General features: G+C 40.4%; 1 long non-coding RNA gene and 1 pseudogene across 2 annotated transcripts in view; one reads left to right on the top strand and one right to left on the bottom strand.

Moving 5' to 3' along the window:
- Nucleotides 1-12,010: 12,010 nt before the first annotated feature.
- Nucleotides 12,011-13,737, bottom strand: LOC148189504 (general transcription factor II-I repeat domain-containing protein 2-like; annotated as a pseudogene).
- A 1,008-nt stretch (nt 13,738-14,745) lies between these two features.
- LOC148189503 (uncharacterized) overlaps nt 14,746-23,751 on the top strand; it is an 83,296-nt gene continuing 74,290 nt past the window's right edge. The window contains exons 1-4 of one of the 2 annotated variants that reach the window (XR_015776513.1): nt 14,746-15,011; nt 15,922-16,026; nt 17,472-17,609; nt 18,912-18,990. This is a non-coding gene — a long non-coding RNA (uncharacterized LOC148189503). Of the gene's footprint in view, nt 15,012-15,921; nt 16,027-17,471; nt 17,610-18,432; nt 18,693-18,911; nt 18,991-23,751 lie in introns of those variants that run through there. The other variant, XR_015776514.1, reaches the window with a different exon arrangement.

Below are 23,751 nucleotides of genomic sequence, written 5' to 3'. Positions count from 1 at the left end.
AAGGAGGTCTCTGGATCCAGAGCCCCTAAAAATCTGCAAATTATGGAAGGGCTCAATAATAAGGCTAATTATTCCCCCCTAATATATGCTATAATGTTAATTTGCATGTTTAAATAAAAGCTGATTTATTCACTTAATGTGGTGAAGTATCTACGCTAATATATTTTTAATTTAAATCATGTTTTAAATCGACGTAGCTGCCATGATGTCACGCATTAGTTTGAGGACTTGGAGCCTCAAGTTTTACATTTCAGCCGTCACTAACTAATCCTTTCAAACACCAAAGTCACACAATGACACAAACAAGCTAACTGATAAAGGCAGTAGTAGACCGGCAGCTTCCATGTTCAGCAGGGTACAATGCAGGGCCAGCTCTTAGCATAGGGGATATGGGAGGTCGCCTAGAGCGCCACACACTGGAGGGCCTCCGCTGATAGGGCTCCAGAAAAAAACAAAAAAACAAAACGCTAATAATTTGCTGCACCCATTAGCGCCCTTTGCTCATGTTCTGCCTTGAAAATCACACATGAACACATAAAGACAGAAAGAATAATAATCTGAGCGCCCCTGTTGTATCTAATCATTGACCAGCCTGCATCGTGAGCACTGATGGCGCTGTGTATTTAAAGTGAAAGTCAGGGATGAGTTACACACCTCAGGTCAGAGAGGGAGAGAAGCCTGACTGACACATTTCAAGTGAATGAATGTCAGGTCAGTAGTTTATATAGTTCATTGTTGCTGCTGGCTGCTTAATGCTGCTCGGTCTACCCAGTAAATGCATTAGATACTGTGCTGAAATTAACTGACCAGTATGGTGAAGTAATTACTCATGTTGTTGGGCATGCATTACTGTTAAACTGTGGAGCATCCTCTTTTATTTTATTAATGAATAATCACAACTAAGAAATAATTGATGCACTGCAGCAGGTGTTTGTCCTACACTGTGTGCTGCAGGTTCATGTTTTTGCTTGTGCAGTAATTGGCTAATGCCCTCTGTAACTGTCCAGATGCACTCTGGTGACTTTTGCAGAAGCTAAGATCCCGACGCCAAAAGCCACCTTTCATGTCCTCACGATATGCCAGTTGCAGAGTTATTATATGCTGGCGAACAGTCAGACATTACTTGATTCACAGCTGGACGAAACCTGTCGTGTCTGCATGATTCGCAGCAGGACGGCGTAAATGTTTAAACGCTACCAGTAACGGCGTAATATATGAACATGAGGGTGCCCATATAGCGGACGGGAGGGGCGGTGGATGGACTTTATCTGTGACTTTGGTGTTTGCTATCCATCTGAATGTGATATTTTTTTCTAAATCTTACCTTCCGCCTCCTCTCCTAATCCTAACCATCTGTGATTTGTTACCTAAACCAAATCATCAGTGGCAGCAATGTATGTTTGTTGATGTCCTGGCATTGGTTGCCATGTGCTTCTGTTGCCTAAACATAACCACATGCAGCGTAATTCCACCATATGCTTGTGTCAACGTCACAGTCGCGGCATCCCATAACGTCAAAAGCAATCGCAGAAGGATACAGACAGCGTAATATGTAGACGTGGAAGTCCACTGCATATGTGAAGACTTGGGATGAGAACATGTTGAACAGGACTGTCTGATGGCAAGGTGAAACATCGTGCACACTTACGCTGATATTGGCTATTTTTAGATTTAGCCAGAGCAGTGCTTTGGTCAGCTTCTGCGGCAGTATGTCTGCTTGTTTCTCCAAACTGGGGGTGTGCTGAACACATCTACTTTTGGTAATACACTGAGAATTGATAACCTTACTCTAAGAAACTGAATCTATCCCTTTAAAGCCCCTTTCCTTAAAGTGTGACATGTGCAGGCTATGATAGCAGCATGCAGGTATTGGAGACCATTTTTTTAAACAATGGCTTTTAAAAAAAAGAATAATGTCACAACTGCTGAGTAAATGTTTTCTGTATTTGGAAACAGTTGCATTCTCTAATTGTCTTGAACTCCTTTTTAAACCGAACCTCCCCTCAGTCCGCCCCTCGACCACCTCGCCAATTCATTATCAGCCACAGGGGAGGACAAAGAACAAAGTTACTCCTGTTTTCATCTTAACTTCCTCATCATCATCAGTAATGAGCGGACCGAAGTGATTAAATCTGGCTCCTGATTGGCCGGGGCCTGGCAGAGAGAGATTACATCCCATTACTCCCAGTGTTCTAATTGGTCTCTGTAGGTAGCAGGTGCCAGGTACTTAATGAGGCCTGTTGTGGCTGATGTATGGCTACTGCAACGTCCCTCTCGCTGCACCCGAGATGATGACGCCTATGAGACTAATAGCACATGAAATAGCTGCCATTGTGGAGAGGAACAGAGACGGATGTTGTGGAGGCAGAGTGACCATTTCTGTTCATATCGATAAATCTGTTTGAAGAGAAAGACGGAAGGTCAAAGTTTTCTCTTCACTGAAGCTGTAAAAAGTGGTGGAGATGCAGCAAAGCCATTCCAGGACACAACAGGTTAATATTGCTCCCCAGATTTAACCTAAATGTTCTGTCAGAATATTATTGTTCTTAACCTCCAACCCTTCACCTGGTACCTGGTCCTCCTCAGACTCCTTTATATTCACCTGAACTGACTGACTGACTTTTGTCCACAGCCTCTGACAGATCAGCTGATCAGGAACTCTGTTTGTTTCTGATATTTCATCTAGTTTGTCTTTTTTCTCTTGTCCCCACGGCTCACAAAAAAACAAAACAAACAAAAAACCCTACAGCTCTTTGCAAGTCGTCATATATCGCCATTTTGTCAGCGACTTTGTCATAAGATACCAACACCAAAAGCAACTTTTCGCCGCAGTATGATATGCCACTGAGCGGCGTCAGTTTGTAATGTGAACAGACGGAACCATTTGAAGTGGTATGATAGGCTGCTGGTCGGCCAGATGGCACCCTGTGCAGCCATTTGATACACAGATGGGCGGTGTTAGTTGATAATGAAGCGTCAGGTTAAAACACTGCCGATAACGATGTAATATAAGGAACACGAGGGTCAAAAAAGGGGGGGGGGGGGGGGATAAGTTTACCAGCAAAAGGTGCCTTTAGCATTGGTATATACTCATCATGTAAAGGCCATTAGTGGTCTTTCAAATTAATGTAAGAAAGAAAGGAAAAAAAAGAGTGGACTGTAGACTCTAATAAAGGAGTCAGTGACTATGTTTATATTCACAACATAGTCCGGTGTTTGCCCTTCTGCCCAAAAAGACATTATTCCTACTAAGTTGTTTACATTTCTTATGAAAATTAATATTCCACTAATGTTCCTGTTTACATGCAGCTGTGCATACATTGATTAACATGCCCTAACACGTTGTTTATCACGTAAAAATATGAAAAACATCTAAAGCCGCTTGCCTTTTTGTTTCTTTGCATCAAAAAAAAATTTCCCATCAGTGGCAGGCTTCAACCATGCAAACTCAGCCTCCCTCTTTCTTTCCTTAAACCACCCTCTTGAAAAAGTCAGCGTTGTTATATTTGCACATAAAAACTGATGATATATAAGTCTTTTGTAATGTTTAAAAGCAGGTGTGTTTCTTCTTCCGACAAGTTAAATGGGATTTCCGTATACATTCTTACACCAGCCTGGCAAACTGGTGGCGAGTTGGTTTGTGTACAATGTTTGTGAAAACACACAGCTGACTGTGAATGAACGCCATGTGTCCCAAATAACAGTAAAACCCCAGTTAAGATGCGTGTTCTGAGTTGGCTTCATACATGCCCAAATAATGCTCCTAAAACAAAATAATTCCTCATGTTTTATTCAGAAAATGCCAAATTTGGAGAACGGCCTGATTCTGGATATTTAAACAGAATATGCTTTTTATATGACACACATAAAATTATGAATATTGTCATGTTTGGAATAATATTGCTGTCCATGTAACTGGAGCCTCTGGAGATGATTTATTGTCCCTGAAACATCAGATTTAGACCATATCATAGCTGAAAACTGCTGTTTATTCTTTTTCTAATGTCACATTTTTTTCTTTACCAACAGACATCATTAAGGATGATACCTGCGTTCCCCTCATCGCACAAACGTGTCCCGCTGTGCCCAGGTGTGTGTGTGTGTGTGCGTGTTAAAGATGAGACCACAGACACACACTCCTGACAAAGACTTTCCTCCTGACTCTGTGAACAAAGAGGCTGCTGTTCAACAAAGGACAGATAGGAAGGGGTTAAGAGCTCTCTCTCTCTCTCTGTGTGTGTGTGTGTGTGTGTGTGTGTGTGCGCGTGTGTGGGCACCCTGGGTCTCCATCAGTGTCTGGCTGATTGATTGGGACGTCAGCCAAGATAAAAGATCCCGTCCTCAGCGCGGCCACGAAACACCCTGGGGAGAGAGGCGCACACACACACATGCACACACGCACACAGAGGCTTGCTCTCGGATACCTGTACTGAATACAGATGTGCCTCCCGCTCTCCTGGCTGTGTTTACACTCCCGGGGCCAGGCGTGGTGTCGGTGCATGACTAAATATTCAATACGCAGATATTCATGAGCATTCTTTTCATCACATTTGTAAATCATTTGCATTTTACAAATCACTTATCGCATATGAAACACCATATCATGTGAAAAATTCACATATAACCACATGTAGAACGTAAGATATTACATGTGAAAACATTAAAGCTAGAAACACGCTTCATGTGTAATTAATAACAAAAATGCACCATAGTTTATCTCATAGAGTGTATAATAATGGACGTGGTTACCATGACGTCAGCCACTGGTTTGTGGACTGCCATTTAGAGGCCTCGAGTTCAGCATTCGTCGACGTCTTGGTTTTTGGAGTCAAAAGTGAGCATATTTGGATGAGAGGTTGGAGCTGTGGGGGGGCAAGGGGTGGATCTGACTCATAAGGGGCTGATCACACCAAGATGCATCGTGCCTGGCATGACTGCTCCAAAATTCCTTGGAAGCGCATCTGGAAAAACAGCTGCAGTGTCTGTGGAGCGGGGCTGTGTGCGCATACAGGCGACCGAATAAATAATTCGGAAAAAATTGAGTCAAGCAAACATAGAGCTCTTGCTTTGCTTCTATATGAGGAGGGGGAAAAAAGGGTGTAAAAAGCAATTTTGGGTTCATAAGATCTTAAAAAAAAATAAAAAAAAGGGAGCAATATGGTGAACTGTGTTCTGCGGTTACTGTGTGAGTAATGTGGAGACCTTTGTATGAAAATACAGCAAAAAATAATTTCCGGTCCTTTTTTGCCTTTATTCTGTTGTTTCCACCACTGCCCCAGCAACAAAACAGGAAGTATGTGGCAAGTAGTAAAGCCCGCCTCTTACTTGATCTTAATGGCTGTTTTGACCAAGAGTGACATTGACGAGCAGAGTGACTCCACACCTTGAGCTAAAAATGCGCCCAACTATCGCCTGGAAAAAAAAAGTCACACACAGCAGCAAGAGAAGACGCACCCAGCAGGCACGTTGTACCATTGCGACACATGGCTTTGCTGGTGATGCTTCTCTAGTGATGCATCTTTGTGAGATGAGCCATATTGACTGTAGGGACGGTAAAAAATTACCAGGTGAGTTCAAACAAAATTCACCCTCTGTATAGTTGTCATGAATGTTAAAATTAGCCGTAGAGACCAAAAACATGACTTTTACAGTCAGTCTCAAGTGGACATTAGAGGAACTGCAGTTTTTGGCACTTTTTGTGGTGGCTTTATTTTTGAGCCCTGGAGCTTCATTCATTCATTTTCTGGAACCGCTTGTCCTTGTAAGGGTTGCGGGGGGGCTGGAGCCAATCCCAGCTGTCATCGGGTGGAAGGCGGGGTACACCCTGGACAGTTCGCCGGACTATCACAGGGCCGACACATATAGACAGACAACCTTTCATGTGCACAGTCCCAAGGGCAATTTAGAGTCACCAATAAACCTGACCTGCATGTCTTTGGACTGTGGGAGGAAGCTGGAGACCCTGCAGATACAGGGAGAACATGAAAACTCCGTACAGAAGGGCCCCTGTTCCAGCTGGGTTTCGAACCAGAGACCCTCTTGCTGTGAGGCTACAGTGCTTACCACGACGCCACCGTGCCGTCCTCCCCTGGCGGTTCATCGTATGTAAAAACAGCATGCATCTTATGTTGATATGTGATATATATAGTTACCACGTGTTTTTGTTGCCTAAACATAACCACGTGCAGCATAATCCCACCATGTGCTTGTGCTGACATCACCGCAGTGGAGCAGATGCCAAAGGATACCTAGAGCGTAATTTGTAGATGCAGAAGTCCACTGCAAAGCAGCGATATGTGATGATTTGGGATGAAAACTTGTTGGTAGTTCCCTAGGAAAGTTTGTGTGAATATCATTCATAGAGCATAACCTGATTTCATACCATTTTCTGAGAATTTTTAATTTGCGTTTGCATAATTTTTGTGTTTAAATGTGGTCCCAGGTCTGGCAAATCCAAATGTAATCTTTTGCTCACTTAGTATTTTTAAAGAGAGACATGTTTGATTCCTGTGTTTTTCTTTAAAACCATTGGCATGTGTCCAAAAACACATCAGGATCCAGGCACTGAGAGAAACCCTTGAACTGTGTCACTTGTAGCCGGCAGTGTGAACACACACAGCTTCAGTTCAGTGTGTGACCTGCAGGGGCTGCTGCTGCAGCACATTTCTCTTTGTTTTCACTTTCCATTTTCTCCTCATTCATTTTTTTTAGTCCAGACATCTCATTCTTCTTTTCAGAAGCCACTCTATCATTCTCTTTATCTCTCTCTCTCTCTCTCTCTCTCTCTCTCTGTGTGTGTGTGTGTGTGTGTGTGTGTGTTTTTGGAGCTGCAGACTTACAGCAGACTCTGACCCTCCACCTCTTCCACCCTTCATTGATTTGAACTTGTGTCTCCTCCTCCTCTCCCCTCTCGCTCTTTCTGACTTGTGTTCATTCCTCCATTCATTTTTAACCTCCTCCCTCCCTCGCTCCTCTCTGATCATGCTCTGGAGGAGCTGTTTGATGTGTCTGACATCTCTATCAGAGAACAGCGAGGAGTTCGTCTGCTGGGAGAAACAGACTGAAATATAGACGAGCTACTTTCACACATATTTAAGTACCTACACAGATACCAGAACTTACTAGAGTATGTCCAGAGTCCAAAATCAAGACTCCTAACTGGTTCAAGGCTCTGCTGAATCAGGGTCATCCTTGAAAACCTGAAAAACCTTGAGATGAAGTAATGGAGTGGTCAATGAATGAAACAAAGAAGTTGTTTTGGAGAGAAATTAGACCAACTTTCTCATGGTTCACAGGTTTAAATACTTGTGAAACACAACTGAATCCAACACAAGAAAAGTGATGCTGTTCCAGGTGTCGAAGGAGTATTTGTTGGCCATTAGCGGTGAATTGCAGATTGCAACCAGCTGAAACTTCACTAAGTTAGAATTTTGCTCATTGTTCTCTCAGATGCTTTTTTCACCAGTCCTCAACTGGTTCAGCCACAAGGTCCAGATTACCCTTGGTAATGAGTTCAAAGTCCACACATTAGATCAAATAACACATTTTCAAAACATAAACAACATGTTGGCTAAGAACACCATGAAATAAAATATATTGCAAGAATAAACAGAAATGGCACTTTACTTTAACTCACTGTACTTCAAAATAAAGTGACACATTCACTTCAGTCATTTACAGTCATTTGTGATCCATTCAGATTGGACCCACTTTTGGACCTGCGGCCCAGCAGTTGGGAACCGCTGCATTACAGGACTTCTTCCGTCATTTTTTTGTGTGTATATACAACACTAAAATGAAACGTTCATAAGGTGTGCTCCATTATACCAACTTGTTTGATTTATTGCAGCACACTGAGCCTCTAAAACAAGGGTAGAAAGACCCCTTTGAAAAAGTGACGACCAGTTTTCCAAAATGTCACGTCTCAAATTGGTCCTCAGACAGATATGTTGAAGCACACACACACACACACACACACACACACACACACACACACACACACACACACACAATCATCCCACATCCCACACACACACCAAGCATGCACTTAAGCATTTAAACAGTCATAAAGCTCCACACACACTCCTGTAACAAAACAAGCCTTTATGTAGCAGAGTTTGTGTGCGTGTGTGTGTGTGTGTGTGTGTGTGTGATCAATAATTCAATGAGACTATTTGGACCTCAATCTAGCCTCTGGCTTCACACCGTAATGAAGTAATAAGTTGAGATATTTCTCACTAATCACTCCCAAACATCCAGGGACGGTTTTTGCTATGGGCAATGTGGGCGACCGCCCAGGGCGCAATCTATTTGGGGGCGCACGAGCACCCGCAAAATAAATAAATAAATAAATAAATAAAAATCGCAAGTTTTCTACCGCTCATTTCCACGTCACGTTAGTGGAGTAGGTGCGGGGCGCCCTTACTATCATGTCAACTTTCTGCTGAGAGTCATGTCTACAGGCTGTGTGCGTCAGAAGAAAAGGCAGCAGGGAGACAGGAGGGCGATCAGCTCACAGCTGCAGAGGCTGAGAGCAGGCTGAGTTTAACTCTCAGAGGAAAAGCACGGAGGGGGGTGAGGGATAGACTGACCTGTTATGATCCCAGCTGCTTCCAAATAAATTGTATTTCATTCATAAAATTAACATAGATACTTTTACATTTATTGCGCTATGTGAAAATGTAAAAACTGCCACAACTGTCGGGTTTTTCCCGGAACTCACTTTAATGTCTGACCGCATTAAATCCGTCAAGCGTCTGCATAACTCTCAATACGCAATACAGAGCTTCCGCTCACAACTACTGCCTGCTGCAGTCCTTTCAACATAAGAGCATGTTGGAATATGCTGAACATCACCACATGGGCGTTTGACGGAGGGAAAAGGTGATGATGTTAAATTGAGTCAAGGGTGTATCATGGACAAAAGACCAAAGAAACCATCAAATGTCCAGTTCAGAAAGAAAGGGAAAGAAGAAGAGGAGAAACGCTCAAAAGATAAAAGGTATGCAGGTCGAGTGACGTTAATTGTACGTAATGAAACAGTAGCTTATACGCTATTTATTATCCTCTTGCTAATATGCTGCTACGTAGCCACAGAAGACGACTGTATTTGGTTTTTAGCTTTGCTGAACTAGCAACTATTAAAATTTGAGGCATTATGCTTAGATAATATGATGTTAATGGATGACTTTTTGGGGGGTTCGCCCAGGGCGCAAAACTACCCAGGACCGCCTCTGCAAACATCCCTCCTCTTGTTTCTTATCCAAACTTTTGTCCTCTTCAACCCCCCCGCCCCCCTCTGTGTTTTCTTCTTTCTGTCAGTTCAACGTCTTCTTTCTTTTCCTCCGTCCCTCTCTGGATCTAAATCAGTCTCCTGAGATAAACAGAGCGGCAAACACATCGAGATCAGAGCAGCAGATCAGCATCTTTGTTGTGTGTTTCTCTGCGCAGCTCCCTCGTCTCAGATCTGTTTTTCTCTCCGGTGCAGCTGAGCTGGCAGTCCGATCATTACCTCCGCGCTCGCCGCTCTTCTCTAACTGTAATAGTGTTGCGGCGACGAACTCTCACCCTCTGTGCTTCATCAATGTCACTCACTGAGCCGGAGAACAAGTGGATATTCAATTACCAGCAGGGGTTTGGTGGCGTTGTGAGCATTAAAATGTAGATGACCCAATTAAGCCATAGGAGGGCAGTGTTTGATTAGATTAAGAAGCACACAGATCTTTATAAAAGATGATGCTTCTCACAAATAATTACAGAAAAAGTGCATTTACAATCTGCTGTGCTCACAGTGCAGCACTCAAGTGGGTTGTTTTTAATATTTTGTTAGCTTTATGTACTTAATTAGTCCATTTTTGGAATTACATTCAAGATTACTCAATTAACCACTTATGGGGTGACAAACTTAAAGGTTGAGCAAAGGTTTGGGTTTATTTTGGAGGGAATTTAATTATCCTCCACCATTTAAAGTGGGTCGAGGTTCTGAGATAAAATGTGGCTGGAAATGTGCATGAAAACCTAATGTACTGCCGGTTATTAATAACTCTTTAAAACCTGGAGCGACATCACTTGGGCTGCACTCAGATGCCTTTCACAAGCATTACACCTCGACCATGGAGCAAAGCGGTGAGATTTCTTTCAAAAACATGGAAAAAAGACAATATTCAACTTGGGGAGTAATGTTACAAAAACTGCAAGAAATTTGCATATTTAGAAAAATTCTAGGAAAAAAGGGAAACATTTGGAAAAAAATAGATTTATAATTATCATAATTACATATATAAAATTATGTTACAGAATTATATAATCTTTGAAGCACTTTTCAGCAAGTCTTGTTTGCCCTTTGTGCTTTTACTTTCTTTGTTTCAAAAACAAATTTTCAGGCGTTTACTTTTACTTTTTATTGATTTCTTAAAGTATTTGGGCCATTTCTTTTTTCGTTGCTTTTTGCATCTTTTTGTGTTTTTGAAAGAAATCAAACCAATTTGCCCAAGTTTTTAAAGGGTTAAAGGTATGTGGACATCTGTACACATGCTTTCCCTGGTTTGGGCCCCTCAGCTCTCGGGAAATCTAAATGTCACGGATAAAAAACAATATCGTGCACTCCTAATTCGTCATATCAGAGTCCTGTGTTGACACTCAAAACTGACTTAAATATATTTGCTCGCCTCCTTCTCTATTTTCTCTTTAGGTTTGTGTTCTTTAAGCTGTTTAAATGGGAGCACCACCTGAATTAAGAATTCCAATTCCAATGGAGCAGCTACAGAAGTTTTACAACTCTAAACTCTCTAGTTTTTGGATTTTGGGGGGAGACCTGTGCTTGTTAACTAATAGCTTTGGATTGTCTCAGACTATGTGAGTAACGGGAAATTTTAAAAATTGGCAAAATTCTCCTTTAAGTTGTCTGTCTTCTTCTGATTGTCTTAATCCCTTGAAACCTGAGCAAACTGGTTAACTTTCTTTGAAAACCATGGAAGGAAGGCATCGAGCCATTTGACAAGAATTTACTGAAAATAAACAAGATGTGGAGCAAAAATAGGAATGAAAATGGTAATAATAATAAATTAAATTAAAAAAAACAACAACAAAGAAATGTCCTGAAAAAAAAGTGACATGAATGTAAATAAGTTTGAATACATATCCATAGTTAGTTTGTTTCCTTGAATTTTACCTTTTAAAAAATTCTTATTATTCTCTCTCTCTTGTTAGTTTTTTCAAAAAACGTATTTTCAGTTCATTTTCTCTCAGCTTTTCCTAATTTCTTGCAATTTGCGGGACTTCTCTTACCAAGTTGCTCCCTGCCTTTTTAGCCATGCGTTTCAAAGAAATCCAAACAATGTTGTCAGGTTTCAAAGGTTAAATGCTTGTGAAAGACATTTGAACATAGCACAAGAAAACGGATGACAATCCAGGTTTCAAAGGGTTAATTTGAGTTCTCATGCAGTCCTAAAGGTCTGAGATAAATTCCATATTTAAAGAGTGTTTTGCACTGAATGATTCCTCGTTTCTCCTCTTTTGTGCTTTGAGTTTCACGTCTTGTATGCACTAAAACAGGGGTGTCAAACTCAAATATACAGTGGGCCAAAATTTAAAACTTGGACAAAGTCGCGGGCCAACATTGATATTTATTGAAAAATGGACCCAAACAAGTTCAAACAATATGGAACAAGCAAAGCTTGATATAACTTAATATTACACACATGCAAAATCGAATTTCAAATAAAAAAAACAACGCATCAATGGCATAATTTTCTTAAATAAAATTTATATAAAAATCGTATGCCTCTTTTTTAATTTGCAGCCTTCTTTAAATTTAAATTTAACAGTAATCTTTTTCCACAGGCTAATAATAGATTTAAAATAAAATAACAATAATAAACCAATTGACTACTAATAATATTCAATTATTAGTAGTCAATGAACGTGCAACCATTCAAGCCCATGCCTTGGACTAGCACGAAAAAGTGCATAAAGACAACTTTAATTGTAGCTCAGTTTGCTACACACTGATCTACTCTGTGTTCAGGCCAGATACCTGGCATCTCTTCTTGGATGCTAGTTCATCAATATCTGGGCTCAGGCTCTGAGCTGAGGAAATCCTCAGGATGGCGCAAAGGTGTTGGTCTGTCAGAGGACTCCTGTGAGATGTTTTGGTCATCTTCATGGAGGAGAACAGTTGCTCGCATAGATAAGTGCCGAACATGGAGAGCATCTGAGCAGCTTGGTGAGGTGCGGAGCTGAGGCATTGTGTCAGGGATGAAATGTGGAAACTGTGCGGCACCCACAGCATCATACTTTGACTTCAGCGTGTCACTACACTGGAGTTCAATCAGCTCCATTTGGAGGTTGGTAGGTGCGTTTTCCACGTCAACTGCAAACGGATTACTGAGCAGTTTAAACCTACATTTCTGGACATCAAAGTCGGCGCTGAGTACGCTGAGTTTTTCAGCAAACTGTGCACATGGGAACACGGCGGTAGAGATATGCCTTTTGATTGTTTGGCAGCAGGGAAAATGGCCCATGTTTCCTTGCAGCATCTGATTCTCCCACAGGCACGATTTAGTTTTAAAAGCCCTCACTGCAGCGCACATGTCTGTGATGATACTCCCGCCCCTGAAGCTGCAGGTTCAGCGTGTCATACATAAAGGCCAGCTCACACAGAAACCTTTGCTGCCGGAGCTCTGCTGTGTCTTTCCCTTTGCTTTCCAGAAACTGACATATTTCCTCATGGAGCTCGAAACATCTGTTTCCTCGGCTTAACCATGTCGCCTCTGCGTGATAAGGCACGTATGCGTATTCCGAACCACACTCCTCCAGAGGAGACTTGAGCCGGCCGTGATTTAGACCTTTGGCTCTTATAAAGTTAAGTACTCGTGTTACTGTGGTCATAACACGTTACATCTTTAGGGCTGTGCCACACAGTGCTTCTTGATGTATAACGCAGTGATAAACAGTTAGCTCACCCGCACAGTTCTCCCGCACCCTGCCCACCAGTCCACTCTTTTGACCGCACATCGCTGGCGCACCATCTGTCCTTAATCCCACGAGTTTATCCCAAATCAGCTTCATTTCAGTTACACATTTGGATACGTCTTCAAAGATTTCCTTTCCCGTGGTTGTGCCATGCCCAAAAGTTCCTCCGTAACACACAGATTTGAGTCCACTGCACGGACGAAGACTGCCAGCTGGGCAGCATCAGATGTGTCGCTGCTCTCATCCACAGCAAGAGAGAATGCAAGAAAATATTTCCCCTTTTCCATCAGCTGGTCATATAGATTGGTGGCAATATCACATGTGCGATCAGCTACTGTGTTTCTGCTCAGGCTCACGTTTGAAAATGCTTGCTTTTTCTCTGGGCACACGAGGTCAAACTTTCATCATGCACTTTTTCACAAACTCTCCCTCATTGAAGGGCCGGGCTGATTTTGCGATTTTTGCTGCCACAATAAAACTCGCCTTTACAGCAGCCTCACTTTGTGACATTACTTTTTTGAACATAGTCTGTTGTGAAACCAAACTTCTTTTCATCTCCTCTACTTTCTGGCGCCTTTGAGTCATGTCCATGTCCTTGTACTTGTGGTGTTTCGCTTCATAGTGTCTTTTAATGTTGTACTCTTTGGTTATAGCCACGTTGGCTCCACATACAAGACAAACAGGTCTGTCTTTAACATTTGTAAACAGATATTCTGCCTCCCACCTGTCCAGAAAGCTCCTGTTTTCTGCCTTTCTTTTCGCCATTTTGGGGATGGGTAGCACGGTGCCAGTGGCAGCATGAACTCGCTAAGACAACTGTCAATAGAGGAGAGGGTGTTTATGTGTCCTGTACTGATTGACGCGCCAAAACACGAGCAGAGAATTCTGGGATTTGTAGTATTAGCGGTACATGCGCTGAATAATCCTAGCGGGCCAGCTCATGGATGTATTAGGGCCAGCTCTAGTAGTCGTTTGGTATTGCCTCGCAGGCCAAATATAACTACACTGCGGGCCATATTTGGCCCGCGGGCCAGAGTTTGACATCTATGCACTAAAGTATCTGTATCCTATTTCATTTATTTCTGCATAGGAATGCTTCCCAAAATAACAGATGCATATGCACATTTTTTTATGCTCTCACGTCTAAATCTGATCTGCAAACAAATCAGAACCCACTGGATTCTTTTCCTACGAGACATTTTTCGAAATTTCGATAAAACATAATTGCGAGATGACTGCTTTTCCACTGAGTGATATAATGCGACTTGTCTCGCGATGTTACGCGATTTTTCGTCTAAAACATCGTAAGGTTTATTTCTATTGCAGCAACTCATTAAGGCCAATCCAACATCGCCGTAATGTCTCGTTACAGATTTAAGAAGGCCTTGGTCTTGTCCTCCGTCCACACATGCTGAGTCATGTTTTATAGAATGTCATGTGACTTTGTTTGTACTTTCTCTTCTTCTTCGGGTTCAATGGCGGTTGGCATCCATGAAGTCGCATTACTGCCACCCGCTGTTACACATCATATGAGCTATGAAAGCAAAAAAAAGCAAAGCAAAAAAAGTGTTTCCATTGCAGTTTTGCGAAATATGGCTTTTTATGATAAACAGGAGTTTTTTTGGTTTGTTTTCCCCGAAATAGACGTGTTTCTATTAGGCATATTTTGTATTCTCAATTTCACTTTGCGCAGTGTAGAGTGAATGAGCCTGTTCCCCTGGTGGACATGAGAGGACTGCCAGCCGCCCGCTGACTCTGAGAGTTACTGTTAGAGGCTCACCGCCTACACCTGTGTCACAGGCCCTCTCACAACCAGGAAGCGGTTCCCAAACATTTCTCCACAAAATTAACGTTTAGCTGTCTAAACACCGTTTTTTACATGAAGCCGAGAAGGAAACAAAGAGTGAGTTGGATACAGTCGCGCATCATTTTGTTTGGGATCATTTCAGAGCCTGTTTTTTGGTGTTTCTGGGATCCACCTGTTAGAGTATCTGGAGCAGGAAAGCAGACGAGATGAGAAGAGAGACGTTCACAGAAAGGTAAGTCTTATTATTATTATTATTATTTTAACTCTTTTCAGGCATTTGGGTCACATGAATGGGAATTTTCTGGTCTGCTACTCAGTTTATTCTGTGTGTGCTTTGGCTGGTAGTGAAGTGACATGATTACAGAGTTTTGCTGTGTCCTGTTGTTTGATTTGTTGAATCTGGACTGTGTTTCTGTGGTCTCTGTGCCTGTATTCCTTTTAGACATACTCTGGATAAACAGCTGTAGAATAACCAAATGAACTGGGACATAACTGACTTTTTTCAAAAACATGGAAAGAAGGCGAAAGTGAGCAACAAAGGAATAAATTAACCAAAAATTGCTAAGAAATTAATTAAGAAAAGTGCGAGAATTTACCTGCAAATTGTAATAAAAAAAGATAAATAATAATAATATTTTATTTTGTTTTGTTTTGTTTTATTTTTCTTACAAATTGCAGAGGATTTCTTTTACTTTTTCTTACAATTATAAATAGATACAGATAAATACAATTAAAAAAAATTAACAAACATTTTGGAAATAATAATAAAAAAAACCTGAAAAAATTACTTACAATTATGAAACATTGTAACATCATTTTAATATGATAATTACACATAGTTTTCTCCTAATCATTTCTCCCTATTTAAAAAAAATTATATCTAATAATTTCTCAAAATTTTTGAAACATTTATTACCAAAGTGATCATTTCCTTTTTTCCTTCTTTTTTTTTTTAAGCAATGAACCAATTTGCTTAGAGTTAAAGGTTTAAAAACCTGTGAGAGGCATCTGAGAGCGGCACAAGGAAAGTAATGGCTCTTTGGCTTTCAAAGGGTTAAAGCCAAAACAGCATTTTATTGTCCATCAGCAGCCTTTGAGAACTAGTTTCAGATTACTTTTCATCTGAAAGTATTTTCCTACAGGTACTCTTCCCCACGTTCCCATGGCAAAGACGTGCACACAACAAAGAGAATTCGATTTTTTTCCTCCAAATGCCCATCTTGCCCTGAGTAAAGAGAATAATTAAGGTATGGCATGTTGAGATTTGCTGTCACTAAGTGAAGCTCTTTGGTGCCGAGCCTTTGGTAAAGACACGCTTCATCTAAAGGAGGCCACAGCTCTCAGGAGAAACCTCCCCGATGAAAAAACTAACTTTAAAATGCTCCATTAGCTGCCGTCTATATGCAGATTAGATTCACTGGGTGGCCTCATTTCATACAGTAGATCATGAATTGATCATGCGTGGAAAATTGTGCAATGCCGCATAGTATTACAGTCAATATGGAGCTTCATCAAAGAGCGTGCCGCACACTTCATGAATTTAGATCTGTTGTATACAGTCATGCTTGTTACTGAGAGGGTGGATTGGGAGCTGTCGTGTGTTAATGTGTGTTGTTCACCAGTGTTCACTCAGTGTGAGCTGAGGCTGCTGTGCTCTGAACTTCATGTAGTATTGGTTTTGCATCTGTTAGTTTCATTTTAAATGTGTTTTGTTGTTTTTCTCAGTAGTATATGGTGGCCCTGAGGGTCAAAACACAACATTCTCCAAAACACTACAACATTTCCCAAAACACTGCAATATTTTCCAAAACCTCCCAAAATAAAAAAAATCAATTACCAAAACAAAATTCAGAAAACAAAACATGCATTGTTTGGGGAAATGCTTTAGTATTTTTGGAAATTCTGTTTTCTGTAATGTTGTTGTGTTTTGACACTCAGGGCCACCATAATAACATATTGCCAGTACTTTTTAAGAGACTGGATTTTAATCTAGTTTCAGGCTGATAGTACAATCACATAAACCTGCTTTCCACCTAAAAAGGATGTGATGTTAGAGTTTCAACTTTGGTAAAAAAACAAAACAAAACAAAAACTCTTTTAAACAGTTTCTTTTAACTTTCCAGATTAATTATGAATTGTGATGAGAAAAATGTTAGTAGATGTTCAGTTTTAGATCTTTATTTTGAACATGCAAAATGAAAGGGGAAAATAAAAATAAACATCACAAAATATTGCCAGAATACCTATTAGACATAAACAGTATACAACAAAAGTATTTCATGTAGGAAAAAGAGTAAAAGCTAGTGAATACTTATATAATCCTACTGCTCCCCCCTTTCTTTTAAAATTAAATTTAGAAAAATTACTAAATTACTAAATTTTAAACATGTATATTCCTACTGTCTGCCTCAGTATTTACCTTGATCATATTAATAAATAAATAAAAATAAATAAGTCAAGAGTCAGGTCTGATTAAGAACTGTTTCTTATTTTCATTGAGAACAGAATATTTTACAAACTGCTATCAATAAAAATGTTATTTTTTAGTTAGAAAAATGGTTAAATGTATGCATTTATGTTAGAAGTTTTGGAAAGTAACTAAGTGAATTTATTCAAGTACAAGTATGAACGGTGTGATCCTGGCCTTTTCAAAAAAAGAATTATTATGCCTATTCTTATTTTTGGAAAATAGATACGGGGGGTCCTGAGCTTCATCCACCATCAGCTGATTGAGCTGTCCAGAGACTGCCTGGAGAAAAGCAGAGAGGGCCTCATCACCTCCCGCTACTTCTACGAGCTCCAGGAGAACCTGGAGAAGCTGCTGCAAGATGTAAGTGGAGCAACAGCTTATTCACAAGCCTGCAAACACTCACCACACTCAATGCTCCACAAATTAAGAAAATTATTTTTAAAAGCTAGGGTAAAAAGAGTTTAGGGGGGTAAAAAAGAAAAGCTACGAAAAGAAAACTGCGTTTAAGCATTTAAACCTTTCAGCTCAGCAAATTGGTACAGTTTCTTCTAAAAACATGGGGAAAAGGCGATGAGCGATTTGGTATGAAATGTTCCACAAATTTCAAGAAATTAGTAGATGTAGAAAATTATTTTTTAAAAGTCAGGGGAAAAAAAGAAAAAAGTTAGAAAATAAACTGTATTTAAGTTTTTAAACCTTTGAACTCTGACCAAATTGGTACAATTTCTTTCAAAAACATAGGAAAAAAGCAAAGAGAGGGTTGGTATGAAATCTTCCACAAACTAAAAAATTAGTAGATTTAGAAAATTATTTTTGAAAAGCTAGGAAAAAAGGTTTAGGAAAAAAAGGATAAAGCTAGGAAATTAACTGTGCATATTTAAGTATTTAAACCTTTCAGCTCTGACCAAATTGGTACAATTTCTTTCAAAATGGGAAAAGGCAACAAGCATCTTGGTAAGAAATATTCCACAAATTTCAGAAAATTATTTTTGAAAAAGCTACGGAAAAAAACTAGCAAGGGAAAAAAGAAAAAAAAACTGCATTTCTGATTATCATGATTATATATTTAAAAATATGTTACAAAATCCATCCATCCATCCATCCATCCATCCATCCATCCATCCATCCATCCATCCATCCATCCATTTTCTTCTGCTTATCCGGGGCTGGGTCACGGGGACAGGCGGAGCAGAGTATTCCAGACATCCCTCTTCCCAGCAACACTTTCCAGCTCCTCCTGGGGGACACTTAGGCGTTCCCAGGCCAGATGAGATATGTAATCCCTCCAGGATGTTGTGGGTTGGCCCCTGGGCCTCCTACCAGTTGGATGTACTCATAACACTTCTAATGGGAGGCGCCCAGGAGACATCCTGATCAGATGCCCGAACCACCTCAACTGGCCCCTTTCTACTGGCCTAAGCCTTAGAGATAGGGATGTTACAAAATGAGAAAATCATTATAATTTTTAAACACTTTATTCCATAAAAAAAAAAACTTTATTGATATTTGTATTTTTCTTTCTTTCTTTACTAATTTTCAGGTAAGTTTCCTTTTTTCCTTATTTTCCTAGTTTTATATTTATTCTAAATATTTTCGATTCTTTATATTCTGTTCAATAAATACTCTTTGTTAATCCTTCATCCTGTTCTGTATTCTGCTTAGGTCGTTGAACTGTATCGGGAGCACCTGGCTGTCCGGTGTGACTGGCAGTGGCAAATGGTTCCCCTGGATCATGGATCAGGTAGGAGGGGCCCTTAGCTGATGTTTTACTTATGGCTCCATATTACATGATGATATGATATTACGTTGTTTTCCTTTCTTCAACTCTGACTAGCTTTTTTTTCACCAGACATGTGTTTGCAGTCTTGCTGGTAGTTTTCGTTGACGACATTAACGCTGCATGTTGCAGCATACAGTAAATCGGCCTTTTTAGGTTGTTGAAATCAGTCAAGTTGCTTTTTTCGTACAAAAACTGTCTGCTTCACTCAGTTAAAGAGCGCTGACCCAGATTCCTGGTTACATCACACGCTTTGAGAGCTTTCCAGTCTATATATTTATATACCTGTGTACTGTATGTGAGCGCAGATTGATTTGGGCGGCTCTCCGCTGGCTGTTTAATGACTATGAAGATACAGATTCTGGGCTGTCAGAAATGTGTGTTTGGATGTCAGTTTGCAAGAAGTTTTTTTCACTCTTGCCATCAGCAGATTATACAGAATATTTGATTCACTTCTCCAACTGGCACTTGTGGGGATTTGGTAATACTGTCAAAAAAGATGTGAGGAGAAGTTGAGAGGAGAGATGGAGAGAGATAGCAGGAGAGAGGCAGCCTTTGATCAACAGGAGATCTCACTGGCTTTTTGGCAGCCTGAAACACATCTCTCTCTCTCTCTCTCTCTCTCTCTCTCTCTCTCTCTCTCTCTCTCTCTCTCTCTCCCTCTCTCCCTCCGTCTCTTCCTGTTGTTCTCCTAGTCCTTGAATTTCCCCTTTCCTCTCAAACACGCAGCTCTATACATTTAGATGTACAGTATCTAGACTCTGCTTTTAACTCTGGCCTTTGTTCTTTGCCTCTGCCTCTTTGTCTTTCTTTCAACTCCAGATTCTGCTCACACATGGGTAGAAATGCACTATATGGCCCAAAGTTTTTCAAATAAAAGAAAATGCAGTTACCCAGCCGAACAATCCAGCCCTCTCAGCCGGAAACCTTTTTCCAAGTGATATCACATACTTTGGTTTTGACAGGCTGCAGTGTTAGAGAGCCTCATGGGACGGCCCTGGCAGGGAAACACTCGTCCCCTATATGCTGTGAGCCAGGCCGGGCCATCAGCCATTAGACTGTCAATGGTTGTCCCTCTTTGATGATGAGCTGTGAGGTCTGGATGGTAACGCCAACATTACAGTTCACTAGAAGGTTAGAGGCGATACTTGGACTGAATTTGACTCTCTCAGCTGCAGCCCATAGGGCACGCTCAACCACAGCTTTGGGTATACAGCTGCTCATATAGACCTTTAATCAAATCTGCTTGTGTCTATTCTGTGTTCCCATTATATGAGAGTTACCATTACTACCATCAGTTTCCAGCTGTTTATCCCCAAGTCTAAACATGTAAATAATAGAACTCTAGCCACAGAAAGGGATGTGAGTGGAGGGCGTTGGTAGATGATCATGTGTCTTGTATATGCATTTTAATTTGTTCACGTCCTTTAAGTCAGGCTTGGACTGGCCGCTCTGGCATTTCTGGCAAATGCCAAAGGGGCCGCTGTCAGTACTTGATCCATGCTGCCAACCCTATTTATTCTGCGCATGCACGAGCGGTCCCCCATCTTGGACAGCTACCTACGGCAGGGTTGATGCTAGAATGGATCGTCCACTGAATCCATAGCAACTGATCTGATCGATTCTGATCATAGACATTACTCCGAGCTGTAAATCATTCTTAAATCAATGTGGAACCCTGGGGTGATGCAGGACCTCCTAGTGAGGCATCCTCATTTTGTGATACATCATCCCTTGGTTACTTTGCCGTTAGCTCTGAGTGTTCCTGTACTGTAAATCCTGTTGAGATGCAGGTGCTGTGTTGGCGTAATTAACATTATATGATCATTAAAATGATAAAACAATATAATATCTAGTTATTATGTTTTATTATTATTTTAATGTATTATCTGATATTACTCATTTTGTTGTGTTAATTAATTTATCTTTTCTATTTATTTGTGTATTAACTTATCTCTGTGTTTATTTAGCTATTTATTCACTGGTTCATTCATATATTCATTTGTTTATGTATTTATTTAATCATTAACATATGACAGACTCACTGACTGACTGACTTGTTGAATAAATGTGATTAACCAGAATGAAGCTTTTTTTTTTTTAAGTCAACTCTTACAAACGTGGTGATTAGGTAAACTGACTTTTTTCATAGTGGAGGCTGGCTTGGCTGCCGTAAAGAACACTTGCATTCTATTTCATTTTCCAACACCACTGATGGATAGCTGTCGCCATTAAGTCACAAACTGTGGCCAAAACAAGCATATTTGCATGTGTGTGCATCATTATTAAGTGTCCTCTGGAAACACTTCTGTTGTGTTGTGATGTATTGTAGCACATTTTGTGTTGTGTTGTGGGATTTGCAGTGCATTTAAAAGTATAGAAAGGCGCAGTACAAGTGCAAGTCCATTTACCATAAAAAATATTTTTTTATGAGGCCCATTAGGGGTGGGTGATATATTGAATTTACTCAATGTATCGCGGCTTGTTCCGTGTTCGATGCACAAAATGACTATTATTTTGAAAATTGAGTATAGATTGTCATGTTATTTTTATAAGCCACTGTTTTTGGTTCTCTTGCTCTCTTCTATGGCTCTCAGACTCTCACAGACACACACAGAGCAGGTTTTGCAGAGCTCCATACCGTAACTATTTAGTCACATTTTGCTACCACAGAGCACTCCTCCGATTAGCAAATACTATAAATATATGAACTTGGGAAATGTTGTTTTGTTTGCAACTTGCAGAGAATAAATTATCACATTTAACAGCGCTGCGGTAACAGTCTAACTTAATGAGTGGTACTGGTGGTAGGTTGAGCAGGTGAGGTGTGTGTTTGTATTAACAAAGCTCCAGTCGCAACCATTTAGTCACATTTTTCAACCACAGAGCACCAGAGCAACTTATAAATAAAAAAAATTTAACTATCTGCTAACGCTAACATCCAACTGTGGACCTGAAGCTTCAAGTCCACAACAAAAACATTAACACTTCCTGCCTGAGCCAGGTCCCTCAAAATAAAAGCACCATGGGTCCCACTTTGATTTTTGTAATTATAAAAATACTTTTTCAAATTTCATCGTAAAAGTACTTAATTTGTCTTTCTTGTAATTGTATTTTATGAAATGTCATTTAAACACTAAAGTTTTGAACTGTGTTGATAGTAGCTATTTCTTTTAACTTTATTGTAACAGCAGTTCATTCAGTATTTTTGTATTTTAGTAGTAAACATAAGTGTAAAGGATATTTCAAAATATTAAGATATATATCCTGTATCATGATACCGCCTTCAACTATCTAAATCTTGGGTGTCTGGAGTGGCCAATGGTTTAGGGTCTGGTCCAGTGTGATATACAGCAGTTGGTCCTCCTCAGTGGTGAAAAGACATCTTCACTTTAATGGCAGCTGATTTTTATCAAATCAACTACCCCACAATTATTCTTAAGTTTTACATAGGACAATGTTTTCTTCATCTCAAAAGTCATGAAAATTTTAAATTTCAGAAGCACTGTTCTGAAGAGTGATCAAAATGTTCCCTCACACACACTTAACACAGTTAATCTGTAGATTGAGGGCATGTGGGGGTGGCTGGATCTCTGCAGCACCAGCGTGGAGGCAGCAAAGATTGAGGTCGTGCTCATTGATACTTATGTGTAGGTGTGTGTGTAGGTGTTGTTCTCCTAGGTGCTCGGCTGTGGAGACTGCAGTGTTGATGGGCTGAACTCCATCTGTGAGTTCACAAGTGTTTGTTTGCTCTCTGGTCAGCCAGTCTGTGATGTGAGATATGCCGTCCTTGTACTTCACTTCTTTGAAATTCTCCACGGAAAGCAACGCACAGATAAAAAGTCAGCTTTATTATTTAATACTATGGCCCACATACACAGTGTGGTAAACTCAAAGCATCAGACTGTGCTGTGCAGCATTTCAGAGGCTGCAACTGTTTAATTAATTTGGTTACATCACGTGGCCATAAGGCATGTTTTCAGATATTCTTCTGCATCTCATTGTGAACAGAAGTCATGTGTACACAACATTTTGTGTAACTACACTGCCTCTGCTACTTTACATTCCTGCCCTTCTGGATGTGACCTTGCTAAAAAGATTTCTGTTGATATTCCATCTACAGTTCTCCGGTGCATTCCTGCTCCACATGCACAAACAGCAAAGCTTTTCAACAAATGCCTGTGAATACTGAAAATTAGCCTACAAGGTTCGACCTGCCTTACAGCAAAGACTGAAGGGAGAAAACAGCCCTGCCCAGACATATCTCTGTTTGATAAATAATCACTTAATTTTAGGGTGTTTTAACAGTAGTCTGCTACTCTGATAGTAGGTGGCGGCATACACATAGGCCTTGGTTGGTTTGCAATCTGCCAACAGAGAACCTGCAAATCTGTTAGCATTTTAGCACATCCAGTCCCTTCGTCTTAAAGTCAGTGGGATTTTTGAATGGGTTCTTGGAAAGATGTCTCGATTAAGGTCTTTAGTTTGCTAGTTTAAGAGACTTTAACATTTTGTGCTATGACATAAAATACACAAGTAAATACCCCACTTGGAACTTTGAAGCTTCTCTGTGTCTTAAAAATGATGGTTGCTAACAAGTTGCCAAATGAGACAATAGAACATCCTCACACTGAGCTACATCGAACACGGCTATACTGCCTTCCAGCAGTGGCATTGTGACTGTAGTGTAGTTCGTTGTAGCCTAGCAATAGCTTTTTTCTGGTG

Source organism: Plectropomus leopardus, chromosome 5 (genome assembly GCF_026936395.1).
Source record: "Plectropomus leopardus strain MGB_pleo_1.0 chromosome 5, ASM2693639v1, whole genome shotgun sequence".
Classification (NCBI taxonomy): Eukaryota; Metazoa; Chordata; class Actinopteri; order Perciformes; family Serranidae; genus Plectropomus; species Plectropomus leopardus.
This window is presented reverse-complemented; position numbering and strand designations above follow the sequence as displayed.